Here is a 9,571-nt window from a genome sequence, read left to right on the forward strand (position 1 = left end):
CCCCCCACCCCGGTTGTACAAAGAGTGTAATCAAACCCAATAGGCCCATCGACGTGGATCTTCCCCATACAAACGGCGCATTTACCACTGGGCTACGTCCGACGTGGATCTTCCCCATACAAACGGCGCATTTACCACCCCCCCCCCCCACCCCGGTTGTACAAAGAGTGTAATCAAACCCAATAGGCCCATCGACGTGGATCTTCCCCATACAAACGGCGCATTTACCACTGGGCTACGTCCCCCCCCCCCCCCCCCCACCCCGGTTGTACAAAGAGTGTAATCAAACCCAATAGGCCCATCGACGTGGATCTTCCCCATACAAACGGCGCATTTACCACTGGGCTACGTCCACCCTCCCCCCACCCCGGTTGTACAAAGAGTGTAATCAAACCCAATAGGCCCATCGACGTGGATCTTCCCCATACAAACGGCGCATTTACCACGCGTGGTGCACTTTCCACTGGGCTATCTCCCGCCCTTCCATACGAATTTGAACGTGTCTGCTTTGAAAAAATAGCTTTTATAGATTTTCTACCCAGCGTATATCACCTCACTTACTTAGCCGCCGCTCTCTCTCTCTCTCTCTCTCTCTCTCTCTCTCTCTCTCTCTCTCTCTCTCTCTCTCTCTCTCTCTCTCTCTCTCTCTCTCTCCCTCCTCCCTCCCCTCCCTGTATTTATGCTATGTACTCCACATATGCAATAGGTGCATCAAGTGTACATTATTTACACCTCTCTCTCTCTCTCTCTCTCTCTCTCTCTCTCTCTCTCTCTCTCTCTCTCTCTCTCTCTCTCTCTCTCAACCTAATATGCGCCAGGTTGTTCTGTAATCCGGTTGGTTAATAAACATTGTTTGGGGGACATCTTATAGATAATGCTTTCTCTAACCCCCCTCCCCCCCCCCCCCCCCCATATGGCATATATGTATACTTGAGACTGTTTAAAGTTAAGATATACTTCGATTGCGTGAAAAGGGAAACGATTAATTTGACATAAATATAACTCTATAGTGAATAATAATAATAAAACATACCAATGTAAATAAGAACGTTACTTGGCAAAGTGTAAGCAATTTGCATATGCTACTCCATCCTTGTTTATATACCGGGATTACGTCAGCTGCTGACCTGACAAGACAAACTAATTGCACGTGCATGTCTGCCTTTATCTCAAAACCGTAAGATTTACTTTTTACAACATGACGCAAAATGTACAATGAATTTTTAAAACTGTTATGAAAGTTGCTATCAGTTAAAAGTTAATAATATATTATTATACACGTGTTACCATTATTTAGTATATAGCTACATGGCAAACGGAATATGCAATTTACAATGAATTTATGTTATGAAAGGCACAAGTTAAAAAGATAATAATATATTGCTATACACATTTTATTATTATTTAGTACATAGTAATTCATCGGTTCCCTTTTCAAGTAATAAAACGTTCGCCTGATGCGTGGTCGGTTTGGGATCGATCCCGGTCGGTGGACCCATTAGGCTATTTCTCGCTGCAGACAGTGCACCAAGACTGGTACATCAAAGGCCGTGGTATGTACTACCCTGCCTGTGGGATGGTGCATATAAAATAACCCTTGCTGCTAATAGAAAAAAAGGAGCCCATGAAATGGCGACAGCGGGTTTTTCTCCTCAATGTCTGTGTGGTCCTTAATCATATATCCGACGTCACATAACCGTAAATAAAATGTGTTGGGTGCGTCGTTAAATAAACCATTTCCTTCCTTAACCATATGTCTGACGCCATATAACCTTCCTTCCCTATTCAAGTAAACGGAACACAACAAGATCTTACCTTTGTCTTAGTGGACACGTGCTCCTCTGGCCATCTGTGAACGATGCGGTAGCCATATGTGAAGTAATTGTACTGCATGCAGCCGGCCAGTGGTCAGCTACAACCGGCCAGTGGTCAGCTAACCGCACGTTGTGCACTGATCCGCCGCGTCACCACATTAAACCAGTTTTATTGGAATACACTCGCCGGACGGCGCTAGACGACGCCAGTAAAAACCATCGACATACGCCATGTAAAATCATTGTAATGTATGTAGACGGCCAGTGGTCAGAGAGCTCTGTAAGGTGTCGTTTTACAATAAAAGTGCCGAATTGCAATAAAAAATATCCCTATTCCAACCTACTCTAACATGACCTCTGGGCACAAATGAATACCCACAAACAATATTTGGCATATTTTCTTTATACATTTATTGATCAATGGACTTTTGAACTTTTCAGATATATTGACTGCATTTCCATTAATGTTTATTGCAAAAACGGCACTGACATTGGGGCCATTTGCGTAGCCAGAATTTTATATTTGGGGATATCCCACTATTGGAGAGGGGGGGGGGGGGGGGGGGTGTGTAACCCATACTATGCTATGTATGTATGATTTTATCAAATTTAATACAATAAAAACAAGAAAAAAAGGTTCGATTGTGGGGGGGGGCAATGCCCCGTGCCCCCCCCCCCCCTCGCTACGCCACTGATTGGGGGCCCCCTAAATTGATTTTTTGGATCCGCCACCGGACGCCATATACGTGTTGAGTGCGTCATTAAGTAAAACATTCCTTCCTTCAGAATATAAAGAAAATCAGCGGAACGTAGCCCAGTGGTATAGCGCTCGCTCGCTGTGCGGTCGGTCTGGGATCGATCCCCGTCGGTGGGCCCATTGGGCTATTTTTCGTTTCAGCCAGTGCACCACGACTGGTATATCAAAGGGCGTTGTATGTACTATCCTGTCTGTGGGATAGTACATATAAAAGATCCCTTGCTGCTAATCGAAAAGAGTAGCCCATGAAGTGGCGACAGCGGGTTTCCTCTCTCAATATCTGTGTGGTCCGTAACCATATGTTTGACGCTATATAACCGTAAATACAATGTGTTGAGTGCGTCGTTAAATAAAATATTTCAAAAGAAAATCATTGCATCCAACTGCTACACGCCGTAGATAGGTTTCGTGTCACTTCACAATTCGATAGGGGTGCACACCCTACATCATCTCCTGCCCACAACCACCCCCCACCCCACCCCACCCCCTGGCTTCGCGCCTACAAGGGACATTCGTACTGTCTATAGTCCTGTTCAGTTGTTTAGACCCTAAGTTGTTTTGCAAATGTTATGTTTAATTCCTATTCAATACTTGTTTTCTATACATTCGCGTGAAAACAAACCCAAACCCCGACATATTTCACATACAATTCATCATCTAAAATGCACGAAGTTGACTTATTTCCATAATGCAGTTTCGTTCTCCTATAGATAAGTAAGGCTATTTGCATAACAAAAGCATCACTCTATAGTGTGTTTCAAATTAATGTTCTTTTCCACCTTTCTAGCGGAATATATTGTAGTATGACATATAATTAAGAAACAATTTGGAAACGTAAGTCAATAAACAATTCAGGCGCGTATTCAAGCGGGGAGTCCAGGTGACACGTACCACCTCCCCCCCCCCCCCCCCCCCCCCCCCCACTCCCTCTATTTTTTTGTAAAACAATATATATATATTACAGAATACACAACAATTTTAACTTATCCCATCCACCAATAACGGGTTCTGGGCCCCCGCTATTAAAAAACTTTTGGATCCGCGCCTGCTATGTCATTAATGTAATGTACTGATACAAAAATAAATAGGTTTGGGTGCTATTGGGAATAAGACCCTGTAAACTAACTATAAGATAGGTTGATACATTATGACTGTTAGGTTGTATGTCCATGAATAATGTATAATATTTATTATTTAATAATACACGGGCAAGTGTTCATCTGAAGGCCACGTTCCCTTTTAGTGAAGGGGCTGGGGTGAGCTCTTAATCTCGTGATGTTCATTGTGATATATTGCACATATATGTGACCAGAATATTGTATTCCCGCGATTGGTGGAGGCGTGGCTCTCTGCCCAACCCCACACCCACCTCTAGCTTCGTATGTACTAGGTGTATTTTATATGGTTTTATAATGATTGTCCGTGTTTTTAATACACGTTTATATTTGTTCAATTGATAGGAACCCCCGAAATAGTCTGAACAACAGCGTTTTGGTTTACAAAATTGCTTTGCGCATTACAAACGTACCCCCACCCCAAGCACCACCATAAATACTATAAATCTGACCACAAAGGATTCCAATTAAAAGGGGAAAAATTGTGGAAAGGGTAGGGCCTACCAGACGTAACACTGTGACTCCCCGACCATGTGTAAGCTGATGTTTGTTTGAAACTACACCCAAGTTGTGTTAGGTTAGTTACGGTATTTAAATATATAATGTATAAAATAAAATAAAATGGCAAAATTGATTCAATATACTGCATGTACATTGAATGGTAACATGTATTGTTACATACATCTTTAAAGAAAAGGTTAGAAAAAGCTGGTACACATTTACATTCCAAAACATGCATAACCTTGATTCAATGAAACAAGCTATAATGGCCTTTACGTTTCCTCGTATCCTAATCTTTTGTTATGCAAATATCCTTAGTTATTTATAGGAGAACGAATCTGCATTAAACAAATACAGAGATTTTTGTAAAATGGAAATAAGTCAACTTATCTGTAATGTTCTGGTTCAACAAACTCATTTTATTTACTGAGAACATAGACTTGTCGTCTGCTTGTCTATGACGTAACCCTAGGATACACTTCCGGTAATTGTTATATTAACACTTCCGGTAATTGTTATATTAACACTTCCGGTAATTGTTATATTAACACTTGCGGTAATAGTAACTAAACGATGATAGTTTCTACATCGCTAGTGGTATTAATGCTATAAACATTACATCATTACATTTTAGATGATGAATTGTATATACAAACTGTCGGGGTTTGGATTTGTTTTCATGCAAATGTAAAGAAAACAAGGATTTAACAGAAATTAAACGTAACATTTGCAAAAAACTTAGAGTCTAAACAATTGAACAGGACTATAATATATTTTGCTAATCCTGCAACGTTATGTCAACGTTTGGTCGACAGACAGAAGGATATGGAATTTGGAAACCCGCTTCGCAATGTGCTAACATTTGAGGCACCACATCACTATTTGTCTTGACAGTATGGCTTGGGCAAGAGGTCTTACGGGAACATACATTATTGAAACTGTAACTGTGTTTTCACAAAGTCCTTTTACATCTAGAATGAGGTTTGTAATATTAAATAACTCAGTCATTGGACATAATTGCTATTTAAAACAAAAGTTAAAAGTTTGTGTTGTTTAACGACACCACTAAATCACATTAATGTAATAGTCATCGGCTATTGGATGCCATATACTCTTATAGACGAAACCCGCTACATTTTTCCATTAGTAGAAAATGCACATATGCATTTCTCATCCATCATCCCGACTAAAGGAAACAAACACATCAACGGTGTGGTTTTAAAATCAGATATCACCGTGTCGGCATTTTGCAATGAAAACGAATGCCATTTCGTCGATCATACAAAATATTTCACCACTCGCTAGGGTGCACCTCAACAGAAGAATTAACGAGACTTATTGCATCCAGTTGTCGTAGGTACCAGTCTCATCGCGAACAGTATAAAGTGATCGCAGCGAACACAGTCAAAGGTCGTTGTGTCCCACTCTGAAGATACTCAGCCAGATATTAACAACAGTTCCATGAATAAGCTTGAAATGATGAAACATCACTTCCAGCAGTTCAACTTTCCTCTTGAACAATGGAGTGCCTTTAAGTGATTCCTGAACTGGACAATATACACATGTGCATGCATAACATTTTCACGAATGTCACATTTAGTCATACAGTCTGGTCGATGTTCATTCATTAATTAGTTATTATATAGAAAGTACAAGTATATATTTACTCATTTTTCAACGATATACATTGATATGAGGTTTAAATATTCAACTTTGAGGAGTCCAAAAATAGTTTAGACATTAACTCGTTTGAATATTTTGAAGAAAAAAAAACACGAATATCTGTAAAATCTAACGGTGGTATTATATTCTACTTCAAAAATAAAAACTGAAGCAGTATGTTCATATCATCTAAACAAAGTGTCCGTATTGTCTCTGGGTAAACATATCAGGAAAGCTGCTTCAGCTGCAAACAGATGTCTTGCTGGGATCAGTATATATACCACCAAGCAATTCTAGCTACAGTTTGACATGTATCACAGACCCTTTCTTACAAATAGAACATGATATCAATAGTTTAACAAGTAATGACTGTCACATTATTTTAGGTGGAGAGTTCAATGCTCACACTGCAGAGTCATCTAACTATAAACCCCAAGATGATGACTGGTATATTTCGGTTTCAGAAGACTACGTAGTAGACTCATGTTGTAACCGAAATAACAAAGATGCAATAATTAATTCAAATGGCACAAAACTTACCAATCTTTGTATGTCGACAAAAATTAGAATACTTAATGGTCGGACATACGGTGACACATTAGGCGCCTACGCTTGTTACACATACAATGGCGTTAGTACGATCGATTACATGATTGATTCAGAAGATTTTGTTGAAACTATATTGTATATGTGTGTTAAACCATTATCATTACTATCAGACCATTGTCAGGTAGTTGTCCATCCAGTTTCTAAAACAAACTGTACAAAATGAATGTAGAAATAAATATGATAAATGTAAGTGGATTGAAGAGAGTCAAGCAAGGGCTATATCTTCCGTTCAGTATCCAGATGTTGATTCTCTACTAAAATCCTTTACAATGAATAACTATAGCAATGATAAGGAAAGTGTTAATAAAAAGAAGCTCACCGCCATAATCCTAAAGTCCATGACATTTGTTAAATCTTCAAATAAACCAAACCGTAAGCGAAAATGGTTTGATCAGGCATGCAAAGAATACAATTTCTCTGCCCTTACTGCTTGTAAAAACAACATGCACGAATATCCCAATAACAGAATATTTCTTGAAAAAGTTTACTCAGCAAAAAAGGTATTAAGACGTCTATATAAATATAAAGCTCGTCAATATAAACACAATATAATATCACAAATTGAAAATCATATAAATAGTGATCAACAAACATGTTGGTATCTAATAAAACAACTGCAATTATCTGATAATAATACAAACATTCTACCTGATCCTGATAGTTGTTACGAACATTTAAAAAAAGTCATTTCAGATTATTCAAATGAAAGCCACATTAAAATGCCGCCTAAATGGAACATTCCTAAATAGTCACTAAATATGCCTATAACAACTACAGAGATTATGACAAGCACTAAATTATTAAAGAATGGCAAGTCCAGTGGAAAAGATTGTATTGCCAATGAATTACTAAAATCAATTATGAGGCCTATGATAGACTACTTTGTTAAATTATTTAACTTGGTATTACAAAATTCGTCATTCCCAGTAAAGTGAAATGAATCAAGCTTAAAAATGCTACATAAAAAAGGAACCAATACAGAACCTAACAATTATACAGGAATTGCAATAAGTTCATGTGTATTAACAAATATGTTGGCAATAAGACTCAAATATTATTTCGAACAATATACTTAGTTGTTTTCGTGAAAACCACAGAACTACTGACAGTGTGTTCAGTCTGCAACCCATAGTACAAAAATATCTCTCTGTTAACCAACCTGTATATGCAGCTTTCGTAAACTTTAAAAAAGCTTTTGATATAATCAACAGAAAAACTATTAATTAAATTAGTGAACACTGGCATACTGGCGACTTTGTAAAATTAATTCATTATATGTATATAGGTGACTGATGTCAGATTAAAACGTCAGCAGATACATCACCCATGTCCATCCTAGCCGTGCATGTTCCATCCTAGCCGTGCATGTTCATTCCTAGCCGTGCATGTTCCATCCTAGCCGTGGTGTACGACAGGGTTGTAATTTATCCCCTTTACTTTTTAATATTTTTACAGATGGCATTGTTAAGTATTTTGATGCACGATGTGAACCTATCGATGTGAATAATTTGAAAATCAATCTCTTATTCGCAGATGATTTGCTTCTTCTGTCCCCTTCAGCGCGAGGGCTCCAGAGTACGCTGAATGCTGTCAACCAATCGGCTGTGTGTAATGATATTCCCATTAATGTTGAACAATCCAACCTGTCCCCTTCAGCGCGAGGGCTCCAGAGTACGCTGAATGCTGTCAACCAATCGGCTGTGTGTAATGATATTCCCATTAATGTTGAACAATCTAACATTACTGTCTACAATAAGCGTTCAAAAACACACAGATCACCTTAAATGTACTATAGGGTCCTCCAAAATTAGCATCTCTAGTGACCACACATATTTGGGTATCACTATAGACAGCCATGGTAAATTCAACATTGGTGTAAAGTGTTTAAAAAAAACACAAAGGTCTTAAATCTTTAAATCATTTGTTAAAATCCATTCTCAAACACAATCCACCTATCAATATTTGTACTACGTCCACATACAGATATGCAAATGGTCCATTCTCAAACACAATCCACCTATCAATATTTGTACTACGTCCACATACAGATATGCAAATGGTCCATTCTCAAACACAATCCACCTCATTTGTACTACGTCCACATACAGATTGTCCATTCTCAAACACAATCCACCTATCAATATTTGTACTACGTCCACATACAGATATGCAAATGGTCCATTCTCAAACACAATCCACCTATCAATATTTGTACTACGTCCACATACAGATATGCACATGGATTCTGGGAGTCAATAAAGATACCAGTAATGCTGCAGCATTAGCAGAATTATGAAGATTGCCACTGACGTATGATATAATTATTAATGCCTTTAAATATGTATGACACATCCAGACTTCAAACAACCCACTGTTAACTGCTGCGTTTATTGATAGCTCAAAGTCAGCTCAGAACAACAAACCGTCGTGGGTAGCTAAACTTGTTAATGCTGCAAACCTAATTGGAATTCATACGCATCTATTTTCAACTCCAGAGTTACCGACTGCATGCACTTTAGGTGAAATCGTAATTAAATGGCAGCAGTACTTTATGCAGTATGCAATATACTAACATCAAACAATAATTCTAATAAATATGGGGGGGGGGGGGGGGGGGAGGGGTTAAAATGCGCACTTATATGTCAGTCAAACAAATTTCGAGTTCTGTTGAGACCTATTTATTACATACCAAAGACTATGACAGCAGGCTTCGTTTGAGTTCACATTCACTTATGATTGAAAAGGGAAGACACAAGAGACCACCTGTCCCTGCGAATGAGAGATATTGTCCCAACTGTTCCCTAGAAGTTGAAGACGAATATAATTTCATTATCAAGTGCCCTATATATAATGCTTTTAGAAATGAGTTACACCATAAAATAATAAAACAAGAATCACATTTTTCTTTTCTGACTAATAATTAAACATTCTTATTCCTTATACGCAACAATATTCCGGAGTTATGCCCTATTTTTGCAACTTTGTAAAGAAATGATTTAAGTTGTGTGAAAGCATATGAGTTGGAAATAATTTCAAAGTGTTTGCATTTTACATCTGTATTAACTAATGGAGAATGTACGAGGGTGTGTGGATTAGTGAACAATAATTTACGA

Source organism: Gigantopelta aegis, chromosome 7 (assembly GCF_016097555.1).
Source record: "Gigantopelta aegis isolate Gae_Host chromosome 7, Gae_host_genome, whole genome shotgun sequence".
Classification (NCBI taxonomy): domain Eukaryota; kingdom Metazoa; phylum Mollusca; class Gastropoda; order Neomphalida; family Peltospiridae; genus Gigantopelta; species Gigantopelta aegis.